The 14,368-nt window shown below is 50.8% G+C and overlaps 1 protein-coding gene across 1 annotated transcript in view; it reads right to left on the bottom strand.

Annotated features, from left to right (window-relative positions):
* The window catches only part of LOC128703317 (uncharacterized), a 38,162-nt gene extending 32,342 nt beyond the window's left edge, over window positions 1–5,820 (bottom strand). Inside the window, exons 1-2 of the mRNA XM_070085303.1 lie at window positions 5,555–5,820; window positions 4,696–4,993 (exon numbers count right to left, since the gene is read on the bottom strand). The gene's annotated coding sequence lies outside the window, so the exon portion shown is untranslated. The remainder of the gene's footprint in view (window positions 1–4,695; window positions 4,994–5,554) is intronic.
* Window positions 5,821–14,368: the final 8,548 nt, after the last annotated feature.

A 14,368-nucleotide genomic window follows, 5' to 3' on the forward strand; every position in this document is an offset into this window, starting at 1 on the left:
AGAGAGGGGAGGGGAGAGAGGGAGAGAGAGAGAGGGGGAGAGAGAGGGAGAGAGAGAGGAGAGAGAGAGGGAGAGAGGGGAGAGAGGGGAGAGAGAGAGGGGAGAGGAGAGAGGGGAGAGAGGGGAGAGAGGGGAGAGAGGAGAGAGGGGAGGAGAGGGGAGAGAGGGGAGAGGGGGAGAGAGGGGGAGAGAGGAGAGAGAGAGAGGGGAGAGAGGAGAGGGGAGGAGAGGGAGAGAGGGGAGAGAGGGAGAGGGAGAGAGAGGGGAGAAAGAAGGAGAGGGGAGAGAGGAGAGAGAGGGGGAGAGAGAGGAGAGAGAGGGAGAGGAGAGAGGGGAGAGAGAGGGGAGAGAGAGAGGGGAGAGAGAGGGGAGAGAGGGGAGAGAGAGAGGGGAGAGAGAGGGAGAGAGAGAGGGGAGAGAGAGGGGAGAGAGAGAGGGAGAGCGAGGCAGAGAGAGAGGAAGAGCGATGGAGAGAGAGGGAGAGCGAGGGAGAGAGAGGAAGAGGGAGGCAGAGAGACAGAGGTGGAGAGAGACCGAGGGGGAGAGAGAGGAAGGGAGAGAGGGGAGAGAGAGAGAGGGGGAGAGAGGGGAGAGAGAGGGGAGAAAGAAGAGAGGGGGAGAGAGGAGAGAGAGGGGAGAGAGAGAGGAGAGGAGAGAGGCGAAAGAGAGAGGGGAGGGGAGAGGAGGGAGAGAGAGAGGGGAGAGAGAGAGAGGGAGAGAGAGAGGGGTGAGAGAGAGGTGAGAGAGAGGGGAGAGAGAGAGGAGAGAGAGAGGGAGAGAGAGAGGAGAGAGAGGGAGAGAGAGAGGGAGAGAGAGAGGGAGAGAGAGAGGGAGAGAGAGAGGAGAGAGAGGGAGAGAGAGAGGAGGAGAGAGAGAGGGAGAGAGAGGGAGGAGAGAGGGGAGAGAGGGTACACATTCACGGAATTACACACACACACACACACGTCAGCAGTGGTGTGGGCTAACACACGATGTAAAGAGTTGCAGGAAGCTTAGGTTCATCAGTACCAGGAGAGAATGTTTAGGGTGCACCCAGCCTCAGTGATGGAGGTCAGGGGGGGGGACACACAGCAAGCCAACGTGACGCAGAGGCAGAGAAAAGTCTTTATGGTTATCTGAAAAAAGGTGTCCAGTGGAAATATAAACACAAATGCAGTATAATGTGTTTATATTTCCATTGTGTCGGTATTTTATACCATTTATTTCCAAAGGTGTCCAGTCATTATTTCCCCGTGTCTAGACACGAAAGGTGAGAAGAATGAACCATGATCTTTCCCTGCCCTCCATACTGAAAAAAAAAACCTTAAGAGAAAAGGGGCGATTCATAAAACCCGCTGCTGCTACTACAATACTACTACAAATTATATCAAACTGCCCCTTCACGCTCTTCCACTAATAAATTCCACTTATATTGGTCATAAGTGAGCATGTCACTAACATAACGAGACAAACTTGTCCACCACTGGTGTGGACTGCAACCCTTGCTGTTGTACGACCATGCTTATAGAATTTCAATGTTCCATTTCAAAATGCCAGATTATCTATTCCATTAAATTTGGCTGGCATCCACCACAGCCACCCCACGAGGGGAGGTTTACTGGCATCCGCCACAGCCACCCCACGAGGGGAGGTTTACTGGCATCCACCACAGCCACCCCACGAGGGGAGGTTTACTGGCATCCACCACAGCCACCCAGAGGGAGGTTTACGGATCCACCCAGCCACCCCACGAGGAGTTTCTGGCATCCACCAGCCACCCCACGAGGGAGGTTTACTGGCATCCACCACAGCCACCCCACGAGGGGGGCTTACGGTCCACACAGCCACCCCGAGGAGGTTTACTGATCCACCAAGCACCCCACGAAGGAGGTTCGCATCCACTACAGCCACCCCACGAGGGGAGGTTTACTGGCATCCACCACAGCCACCCCACGAGGGAAGGCTTACTGGCATCCACCACAGCCATCCCACGAGGGGAGGTTTACTGGCATCCACCACAGCCACCCCACGAGGGGAGGATTACTGGCATCCACCACAGCCACCCCACGAGGGGAGGTTTACTGGCATCCACCACAACCACCCCACGAGGGGAGGTTTACTGGCATCCACCACAGCCACCCCACGAGGGGAGGTTTACTGGCATCCACCACAGCCACCCCACGAGGGGAGGCTTACTGGCATCCACCACAGCCACCCCACGAGGGAGGCTTTACTGGCATCCACACAGCCACCCAATGAGGGAGGTTACTGGCATCCACTACAGTCACCCCACGAGGGGAGGTTTACTGGCATCCACCACAGCCACCCCAAGAGGGGAGGTTTACTGGCATCCACCACAGCCACCCCACGAGGGGAGGTTTACTGGCATCCACCACAGCCACCCCACGAGGGGAGGTTTACTGGCATCCACCACAGCCACCCCACGAGGGGAGGTTCAATGGCATCCGCCACAGCCACCCCACGAAGGGAGGTTTACTAGCATCCGCTCACAGCCACCCCACGAGGGAGGTTACTGGCATCTGCCACAGCCACCCCACGAAGGGAGGTTTACTGGCATCCACACAGCCACCTCACGAGGGGAGTTTACTGGCATCCCACAGCCACCCACGAGGGGAGGTTTACTGGCATCCCTACAGCCACCCCACGAGGGGAGGTTTACTGCATCCACTACAGCCACCCCACGAGGGGAGGTTTACTGGCATCCACAGCCACCCCACGAGGGGAGGTTTACTGGCATCCGCCACAGCCACCCCACGAGGGGAGGTTTACTGGCATCCGCCACAGCCACCCCACGAGGGGAGGTTTACTGGCATCCGCCACAGCCACCCCACGAGGGGAGGTTTACTGGCATCCGCCACAGCCACCCCACGAGGGGAGGCTTACTGGCATCCGCCACAGCCACCCCACGAGGGGAGGTTTACTGGCATCCACCACAGCCACCCACGAGGGGAGGTTTACTGGCATCCGCTACAGCCACCCCAGAGGAGGTTTACTGGCATCCACCATAGTCACCCCACGAGGGGAGGTTTACTGGCATCCACCACAGCCACCCCACGAGGGGAGGTTTACTGGCATCCACCACAGCCACCCCACGAGGGGAGATTTACTGGCATCCACCACAGCCACCCCACGAGGGAAGGTTTACTGGCATCCAACACAGCCACCCCACGAGGGGAGGTTTACTGGCATCCACCACAGCCACCCCACGAGGGGAGGTTTACTGGCATCCAACACAGCCACCCCACGAGCGGAGCTGTACTGGCATCCACCACCGCCACCCCACGAGGGGAGGATTACTGGCATCCACCACCCCCTCCCCACGTGGGGAGGTTTACTGGCATCCACCACAGCCACCCCACGAGGGGAGGTTTACTGGCATCCACTACAGTCACCCCACGAGGGGAGGTTTACTGGCATCCACCACAGCCACCCCACGAGGGGAGGTTTACTGGCATCCACCACAGCCACCCCACGAGGGGGAGGTTTACTGGCATCCACCACAGCCACCCCACAAGGGGAGGTTACTGGCATCCACTCACAGCCACCCCACGAGGGGAGGCTTACTGGCATCCACCACAGCCACCCCACGAGGGGAGGTTACTGGCATCCACTCACAGCCACCCCACGAGGGGAGGTTCACTGGCATCCACCACAGCCACCCCAATGAGCGGAGGTTTACTGGCATCCACCACAGCCACCCCACGAGGGAAGGTTTACTGGCATCCACCACAGCCACCCCACGAGGGGAGGTTTACTGGCATCCACCACAGCCACCCCACGAAGGGAGGTTTAATGGCATCCACCACAGCCACCCCACGAGGGGAGGTTTACTGGCATCCACCACAGCCACCCCACGAGGGGAGGTTTACTGGCATCCACCACAGCCACCCCACGAGGGGAGGTTTACTGGCATCCACCACAGCCACCCCACGAGGGGAGGTTTACTGGCATCCACCACAGCCACCCCACGAGGGGAGGTTTACTGGCATCCACTACAGCCACCCCACGAGGGGAGGTTTACTGGCATCCACCACAGCCACCCCACGAGGGGAGGTTTACTGGCATCCACCACAGCCACCCCACGAGGGGAGGTTTACTGGCATCCACCACAGCCACCCCACGAGGGGAGGTTTACTGGCGTAATGTAGAACTCTGCACTGTTTAATCGCACTATATGTCACAGTACCAGGCCAATGTTTCCAGGAAAAGATTATATTTCCATTTCCAGCCTTAGAGGCGTCTCTGCTCGTTGATCTTGAACACTGAGAAGAAAATTTACCATAGTCTGCATCGCATCCCAATAAATGGGTTTCCAATCGTTATTTAGTGTAGTCGAATCACTAAATATCAAATAGATTTTTTTGCTTGTCATTTTTTTTAAATATTTAAAAGGTTTCAATCCTAACTTATAATATCTGATTAAGGGTTAATAGGTTTATTTCTAATGAAAGTAACAGTTTTGTTGATCTGTGCATCATCACCAGCTTGTAATTTACGTAGAATAGAGACAAATTTTGTAAGATACAAGTTAAGGTCTGACAGACACACTGTTAACTGCAAATGTTATCAAAGTTTTGTACTTAAAATTTAAAGATTTCGGATCTAGCATATATAACAGGTAGAACAACCACACCTGCACAACCTACAGACTAACACTCATCAGGCATATCCAGTATTATTAGCATAGTTACCCACCTGACAGTCGCCAGGAGGATCGACGTATTCAGACAGGTGTGTGTGGCCAGGTGTGTGGCCAGGTGTGTGGCCAGGTGTGTGGCCAGGTGTGTGGCCAGGTGTGTGGCCAGGTGTGTCACAGTCCCACAACAGAAGATTTGATCGTGTGTGTGTGTGTGAGGGGGCGAGACAGCACGAGTATTATCACAGATAACCAGAGATCACAGGAACACAGGTCTTGTGTTACTAATTCTCACATTGGATATCCGGTTTACGTATACATTAACATTTCGGTTGCTTCTTCATCCATCATCAGAACCTATAACCGTATTACAGCAACATTAAAAAAATATTAAAAATATAAGTATCAGACTAAAAATTCTAATTAATTTAAATTCTGAATTAGAACTAGATTATTGAATATTAAAAGAACTTAGAACTAGTTTAAGATATTTAGAAGAATTATATAATGCTTTGTAAACTGCTTAGACATTTAACAAAGATTATACTACTTATAATAAAACGATTATACGAGTTATTTTAAAGATTATAGGAATTAAAAATAAGATGAAATAAGTAACTAAATAAATATAACTTAAATACTGAGTAACAATTGAATTATAACTATCCTCGTGTACAACCAAGATTATTTAAAACATTTTAACTATGATAATTTCAGAACCAGTATGAATCCTGTAGTGAAAAAATTAAAGGAGAATAAGAGGTAAACTGCCTTGTATACTCTTCTGGGTAAACTAAAATATTTCGTGTAGATATTTACTAACTGCTGCAATATCAATTTTACATAAGTCAGAGAGACCTTTAACATCAAAGGTAAATTGTGTCAGGTAAGTTTAATTGGAAACAGGACGTAACCTACCCGGGCCAGGTTCGGACGTGCCTACTTTGTGGTGCAACGGGTCATATGGCGGCGTCTTGTGAGCACCGACGAGGGAAACAACGGTCGGACCTGACAGACACTGCATCCAAAGATACGATGGAGGAGGATGAGCTGGCCCATCAGAAGCCCACAATGGTGGACGACGTGCTGCAGGTTTTACCAGCGGATGTAAAGTGGAGTGAAGCAGTGGATGCTGCAGAGGAGATCGTCTCGACGCTACCACCAGCGTCGGAGATCGAGGCGATTGGGTGCGTCACCTCCGGTGGAAGAGCCAAGGGAATTAAGGGACCCCCCTTAGAGAAGTTAAGTGGGAGTGTGGGGAAAACGGGCAGGTGCAGCAGTGGCAAGTCCAAGTCAGGTATAAAGGTGATGGGAAAACGAAATGAGAAAACCTAACTAGAGAGTTCAAGTGTATAACAATGAATGTCAATGGCCTCAGAGCAGAGGTCAAGAGACGTTGGGTAGAGGTATCGCTCAGACGTATGAATGTTGACGTTTTTTTTATACAGGAACACAATTTTCAGTGTGGTAGTGAATTACTTGTGCAAGGGTATAAGTGCTATGCGGGAAATTCGGATAATCTCAAGGGTGGGGTTGTGATAGGCATAAGGGAGACCAGCCCTTTTAAGCTTGTAGCATGGGAGTGGGGCGGAGGGGGCCGGGTTGTGCGTGTGGTGGGTTCGTGGGGGAACATTCAGGTAGGTTTCGTGGGCGTATATATGCCAGCGACAACAAATCGACGAGTAAAAGAGGATTTTGTACGCGATGTTTTGGTTTATTTTCTCAGAAGTCTACCCTTAGTTTCTGTCGTGGCAGGTGATTGGAATTGTGTGATCCGGGAAAAAGACGTCGAACCGCGTGGTGGGGGGTGTAATTTAAGGGTTTTACGTGAGGTATTGCAGGCGATTGGTGTAGTGGATGTTGTGGGTAGCGACGGGTGGAATGTGGAACATACGTTTTGTAGAAGGGGTTACGCTGCGCGGTTGGACAGGGTTTATATCACCAACTTAATCCGTAGTGGCAGGGTCGATTGTGTTGATCTGGGTTTCTCAGATCACCGTGGTGTTCTGGTAACACTCGAGTGGGAGGGCGCTATCCGTGTATTTACTAGTTATTGGAAATTAAATGTCAGCTTGTTGCAAGGAGTCGATGCTGTGGAAGCTTTCAGGTTATGGTGGGTTGACTTCTGGAATAACGGGAATGGGATAGAGGATGTTGTAGAGTGGTGGCATTCAAAGGCGAAACATGCAATACAGGGTTTTTATAGACGGTTAGGGAAGGAGGAGGCGTGTTATAGATATGGGAAGCAAAAGTATTTAGAGGGACAGCTGCGGGATTGTTATGGTACAGGCGGGAGGTATGACCTAGCGGAAATAGAGTGCCTACATAGTCAATTACGGGAAATTCAGAATGATAAATTTCAGGCTTTGAGGGTGCGAGCTGGGATTGAGGAGGTGCTTTGGGGGGATAAACCCTCTGTTGGGGTTCTGCGTAGTTTCAGAATGAGACGTATGGCGACGACAGTTTTGTCAGTAGTGGTCGGTGATGACTTGGGTGGTTATCATAAAGGACAAAGGCTAGTTACTACTGAGAGCATAGGGACCTATGCAGACCAATGGTTTGAGAGAAAATGGAAGGGTAGAGAGGGGAATCGAGAGGCGAGGGAAGCTTTACTGCGTGGCATAGTGGCAAATTTGAGAGACGTGGATCGAGAGGACATGGAGGGTTGTATATCGGAGGAGGAGGTTTCCAAGGCTGTTCAGGGACAGGCACTGAGGAAATCACCTGGTTGGGATGGGATACCAGGTGATTTTTATGTAGTTCATTGGGAACTGTTAAAACACATGTTGGTTCGACTTTACAATTCAATGAAAACTAGAGGTAGCATGGGCGGTGAAGCGGGGTTGGGTGTTGTAGTATTGGTACCAAAGGCCGAGGTCTGCGAATCTTTGGAGGCATATAGGCCCATCATATTGATGGGGGCGGATTATAAGATTTTTGCGCGTATTTTGGCAAACCGGATGAAACGAGTTTTGGACAAGGTAATATGGGAAGGGCAATACGGGATTCCTGGCCGATCTATGAGAGATGGTCATCGACGCCTCAAAAGTTTCGTGAAAGATTGTAGTGGAGGCGGAGTCGTAGGATTGGATTGGGAAAAGGCTTTTGACAATGTGGATAGGGAAACATTATTAGCTATATTATTGAAGCAGGGTTTCGGGGAAGAAATAGTAGCGTGGGTACGTATGTTATATACGGAGGCACAGGTACGAGTCCAGGTCAATGGGAGGGTGGGGTCCGCGATAGGCATGGGGTGGGGGCTGCGGCAGGGGTGTCCCCTCTCACAGCTTTTGTTTGCCTGTATGCAGGACCCCTTTTATAGATTGGTAATGGGTGGGGTAGGAGGGGAGGATTGTGCACAGGAAGAAGCAGTAGAAATTTTAGGTTATGTGGACGATACCACCATCTTGGTGCATAGTAGGAATGGTTTAGCGTTCATAAATAAGGTTATAAGGTTTTTTAGCGATGCGTCTTCCATGCGCATTAATAGAGAAAAATCCAAACTTTTGGAGGTGGGGTCCTGGGTGGGCGGGACGTTAGGTACGGAGTATGGGTGGAGAACCGTTGAGCGGATAAAGATCTGTGGTGTGCATTTTTGCAATGACGAACAGGCGGCGCGTGCATTTAATTCATCCATTGTAGTTACAGCTGCAATTCGTAGGATGGCGGGATGGAGACCAGGTGATGTAACATTACACCAAAGAGTAATAGTTGTCAATGTACTGGTGTATAGTAAATTATGGTTTGTTTCAGCGGTCTATCCATTGATGACGGACGATGTGTTGCGGTTACAGAGGAAGGCTTTGGATTTCATATGGGGTTACCGTAGGCATTGGTTAGGGAAAGACATAGTTATGACGCACGTAACTCGGGGAGGTTTGGGGCTAATACCACTACACAGTCGTCTAATGGGCATATATGTACGACAGGAATTCCTAACAAGGGGTGGGGTCAGGGGAGCGAGAGTTGATGCAGTGATGAGGGAGGTTCGACGATGGTGGGTGGGGAAGGACCTCACAAGGTGCGAAGCAATGTTACGGCACTTATTGATGGTGCAAAACCCTGTGAGAGTTAAGGCAGGTAAACTAGATAATATAGGTATAACATCGGCAGAAGTCATCGGTGCTGAGGTTTTCCCAGGATATCATTGGAAGACTATATGGCAGGGGTTCAAGAAATTGCGCTTACAACCACGGGTTAGGGAAACTGGTTACCGATTCCTCCACGGGATTTTGGCGTCCAAGGCACAATTGTACATTATGGGAATGACCCAGGATCAGACCTGTGTGTGGTGTGGGTGGCCGGAAACTGCGTTTCATGTCGTATACTTTTGTGACAGTTTACATACAGTTAGGAATTGGTTCAAGGGTGTTCTCTGACGAGTGGAAGGGGGGAGGGGGTTTGTCGATGCTTAGAGTTTTGAGTCTTGAAATGGGAGATTGCTCGGACGCTGTACGACGTTCTGTGTCATATTTGGTACTTGACTATTTGTGTCATGGGGTATGCGGGGGCTTAGGGGTGCGATGCGTGTCAAGGCGCTGATGTGTCATGTTTATAGGACGAAATGTAGGAATAGAGAGGTATATGGGCAATGCTGGGAGGGAGCTTTTTCGTTGGGGTATAGGAATCTAACGATGGAAACGTTACGGGAGTAATGAGGTGGGGGTAGGTATAATCCCTTGGTGGAGCCTAGGGGTTGGTCTCCCAGGGGGGGGAGAGAAGAGTTAGTTTTTTTTTGGCGTCTGGACGGTCTGTTTTATTTGGTGTGTATGGTGAAGCTGGGTGTAATGTAGGGTGAAGGAAGGGAACCTTGTGTGGTCTGGGGTATAGTGTCTTGCTGGCGTGATTGAGTATCATAGTCTGAGAAAGGGGGGGGGAGTGGTACTCAGAACCACGGTATGGTTTTCTTATGCTGAGTCATGCTGAACCACTAAGTCACCAACAGAGGCTACGCCGTGTTTAATGTTTATGTTATACAAAATTTTCTAATTTCCCAGGTTGGTGTTAGTTGCATATAGTGTGAATTGTTTGGAGTTTTGTAATGCAATTGTTTTTGAGATGTATTCTGTGTGCACCTGTTAGTACTGGTTTTACTAAGTACATAAGAGTCACAGCAATGTATGTAATGCGACCTGCGAGTCGTAAAGTGTGTGCTGGAAGATTTGTGTTTTAATTAATGGTAGAAGTTTTAAGTGGGTAATAGTCTTAACATGTTTGTTTCAAAAAACACTTCTTTCCTATGTTGTGCTATAATTTATATGATGCGGTCTTCTTGAGTGGTCCATTATTGTGCCAAGTACTGTATATTACATGCCTCTCGATATCTTACTGATGATATTGACTATTCCACTTTTGTTACAAGGTATGGATCGGTAGAAAGCACATTTGGTAGTAGGGAATAAATTGGTGGGGTGAAGTGGGATCCTGCCGGGGGGGGGGGGGGTTGATGGATGACTGCTTTAGGATAACCATAGTAAAAGTTTCTGTGTATTACGTCAGTTGTCATTCTATTGTTTATGCCATGCATTATTGTAAGCAGTACGATTATTTCCAGTGTATTATGCAGACACAGATTTTTACATATCGTGGATATTTTTTTTGTGTGTAACCACGGTATAGCTTTGTTTTGCAGGGTAGCTCCATTATGTTTTGTTGATATTATACGTCTTGGTCTGTATCCTAGGAATTGGGAAGGGGTTTTGCTTTTACACGGAATACTGATGTGTGTATGTAATATTGTTTGTTGGATAGCAGTTCTGGTAACGCTTTCTCATTTTGATTTATATTTGTTGTATGGATTTTATTTATAAAATATAAAAAAAAAAGCAACTTCCGCAGTCCTATAAGAGGGTGAATTATTAAAGCCTCATAGGCCTGTTATGCAATAGGCCTATTTCCAAATTTAGCAAATTTTTCCAACAACTTTCCGCCGTCAACCAGCTGTAGAATAAATCACTAGCCTGCTAGCAGATAGTAAATCTGAAGGTCTGCATGATTTAATATCGTTTGGTGGTGCGAACAGCCTCGACACTAATTGGGGAGGTGACAGGAAAAATAAAGTACGACCTCCTCCATTACACCTCCGGAGCACAATTTAACTGGGGAAAAATCTCGAATATTTGTGGAAATTATGGAGGGAATGGCGATGCACCCGTGATCCAGTGCCGTCGAGGCCCCCCGTGATCCAGTGCCGTCGAGGCCCCCGTGATACAGTGCGGTCTAGGCCCCCGTGATCCAGTACCGTCGAGGCCCCCGTGATCCAGTGCCGTCGAGGCCCCCGTGATCCAGTACCGTCGAGGCCCCCGTGATCCAGTACCGTCGAGGCCCCCGTGATCCAGTACCGTCGAGGCCCCCCGTGATCCAGTACCGTCGAGGCCCCCGTGATCCAGTACCGTCGAGGCCCCCGTGATCCAGTACCGTCGAGGCCCCCGTGATCCAGTGCCGTCGAGGCCCCCGTGATCCAGTACCGTCGAGGCCCCCGTGATCCAGTGCCGTCGAGGCCCCCGTGATCCAGGACCGTCGAGGCCCCCGTGATCCAGTACCGTCGAGGCCCCCGTGATCCAGTACCGTCGAGGCCCCCGTGATCCAGTGCCGTCGAGGCTCCCGTGATCCAGTGCCGTCGAGGCTCCCGTGATCCAGTGCCGTCGAGGCCCCCGTGATCCAGTGCCGTCGAGGCCCCCGTGATCCAGTGCCGTCGAGGCCCCCGTGATCCAGTGCCGTCGAGGCCCCCGTGATCCAGTGCCGTCGAGGCTCCCGTGATCCAGTGCCGTCGAGGCCCCCGTGATCCAGTGCCGTCGAGGCCCCCGTGATCCAGTACCGTCGAGGCCCCCGTGATCCAGTACCGTCGAGGCCCCCGTGATCCAGTACCGTCGAGGCCCCCGTGATCCAGTACCGTCGAGGCCCCCGTGATCCAGTACCGTCGAGGCCCCCGTGATCCAGTACCGTCGAGGCCCCCGTGATCCAGTACCGTCGAGGCCCCCGTGATCCAGTACCGTCGAGGCCCCCGTGATCCAGTACCGTCGAGGCCCCCGTGATCCAGTACCGTCGAGGCCCCCGTGATCCAGTACCGTCGAGGCCCCCGTGATCCAGTACCGTCGAGGCCCCCGTGATCCAGTACCGTCGAGGCCCCCGTGATCCAGTACCGTCGAGGCCCCCGTGATCCAGTACCGTCGAGGCCCCCGTGATCCAGTACCGTCGAGGCCCCCGTGATCCAGTACCGTCGAGGCCCCCGTGATCCAGTACCGTCGAGGCCCCCGTGATCCAGTACCGTCGAGGCCCCCGTGATCCAGTACCGTCGAGGCCCCCGTGATCCAGTACCGTCGAGGCCCCCGTGATCCAGTACCGTCGAGGCCCCCGTGATCCAGTACCGTCGAGGCCCCCGTGATCCAGTGCCGTCGAGGCCCCCGTGATCCAGTACCGTCGAGGCCCCCGTGATCCAGTGCCGTCGAGGCCCCCGTGATCCAGTACCGTCGAGGCCCCCGTGATCCAGTACCGTCGAGGCCCCCGTGATCCAGTACCGTCGAGGCCCCCGTGATCCAGTACCGTCGAGGCGCCCGTGATCCAGTACCGTCGAGGCCCCCGTGATCCAGTACCGTCGAGGCCCCCGTGATCCAGTACCGTCGAGGCCCCCGTGATCCAGTACCGTCGAGGCTCCCGTGATCCAGTACCGTCGAGGCTCCCGTGATCCAGTACCGTCGAGGCCCAGCTTCTGTGTAGTTACTTTATGTGTAGATCAACATGAAGATTAAAAAATAATTTCTGCGCTAACCTGATTAGTTTCGGTACAGAGATTTTCCGTAAATGAAATCAAGCTTATTAGATCTTAAAAATGAGATATAAGATACGAAACCCGCCTTCTGACAAGGTGAGGGTGTGAGGTCAGTCTCTCCCAAACCCACATTTTGATAAGGTCGTGAGCCCACCACATCTGCCTCCTGACAAGGTGGGGGCTTGGGAGAAGACTGTAGAAACCCTGGAGTTTACCTGAAGCCTAAGAACAACTCCTAAATAAGATAATTATTCATTTAACGTTTATAATTAATCTAAAAATAAATGTGTCTGGGAAACACCCATTGATTGTGATAGTCAAGAATAAACTTGAGTAGAACGTGAGACTACAGATTAAACTTCATTAGAAAAACATTCCTTACACTGGGTACTCTGACAGGACACGGGTAAAAGGACCAGTCTGTTCAGGAGCTGTTCGGTCTACATGACTGTATATTCGTCAGTCTGATGCTGTTAAGCAATGTATTCCTGTTGGTATTGTTCCTACCTACTACACGGTATACATAATAAAGAAGCGCTAAACCCACTAGGGTACACAGTATACAGGTACATCTAATTTAGATTCTATCTAGCGTACCTCCAAACACTAACGTTCAAAGATCATTACTTAAAGGCTAGGGAAACCCATTTTGCTAGGCCCAAAAAAAGTAAAAATGGTAATTTTTCGGTTCTCTACATATTATTAAGATAAAAAGAGCAACTATTAAAAGGCATAATATAAAAGCACTTGCATGATGCTCTCTGAGGTTGCTTGCATTTTGAGAGATCTGATGCAACATTTATGTTAGACTGCTGATCCAACTGCAGTTGATAAAAATTACTTTAGAGCTTTTGCAAGATGCAACATTAAGTTAGCTCTGCCTGGCTAAGTTGCAAAGTGCTGTATAACACGATACAAGTTGCCAAGTATTGGGCATCACGATACAAGTTGCCAAGTGTTGGGCATCAAGATGCAAGTTGCCGACAGTCAGGTGCTTCCCGCCGTGGAGTGGGGGACCTGGCGGGTCCCGCCGTGGAGTGGGGGACCTGGCGGGTCCCGCCGTGGAGTGGGGGACCTGGCGGGTCCCGCCGTGGAGTGGGGGACCTGGCGGGTTCCGCCGTGGAGTGGGGGACCTGGCGGGTTCCGCAGTGGAGTGGGGGACCTGGCGGGTTCCGCCGTGGAGTGGGGGACCTGGCGGGTTCCGCCGTGGAGTGGGGGACCTGGCGGGTTCCGCCGTGGGGGAGTTGGGTGATGAACCTCATATCTCTGAGTGAGAGAACTTGAGAAGTCTCTCTGGAAGATCACTGTCTCTGCCAGTGACAGATCTGTAGACATCAATGTCACCGTCACTCAACAGTGACTGCGCCGTCTACACCATTATATGTCGGCTGTGAAAGCCATTAAATGACAATCGCTGGACGTCAACTGCCTCTCAGAGCCGCTGGTTGGGTACCCTTGAACAATCAAGCAGGTTGTTAGTGTGCTCGCCCGGCAGTTTCATTAATACAATATTAAATTTTATGTTAATGTTAACTTTCCAGTCTACATAATCGTGTTTACCAAAATGTTATTAATAGTTATTCGGCGCCATAATTTTTATATTAATCTAGAATTATCCTGTTGTAATTTATATTAGATTTTCTTGGGTTTAATACAGGTTTTCTGGTTTTAAATATTTTTTATGTAACTTATTCCTGTTTATTCGCTTGATTTTTGCAATTATCTGCATTGTATATTTTACTCTTTCCTTGGAAGGGGAAAAAAAAATTCTGGATGCCGTCGAGGGGAGGCCTGGTCGCAGACCAGGCCGCGGGGGCGTTGACCCCCGGAACTCTCTCCAGGTAAACTCCAGGTTCAGGGGGTGGGAGGGGGATTTTTGAATTTCTTGCCTGTGACTTTTAGAACCCTTTCCATGGGCTCAGCTCCTCAAAGGAGGTTCATTGATGCTGGTGGAGGGCTCTTGA

This window comes from Cherax quadricarinatus, chromosome 15 (assembly GCF_038502225.1).
Source record: "Cherax quadricarinatus isolate ZL_2023a chromosome 15, ASM3850222v1, whole genome shotgun sequence".
Lineage (NCBI taxonomy): Eukaryota > Metazoa > Arthropoda > Malacostraca > Decapoda > Parastacidae > Cherax > Cherax quadricarinatus.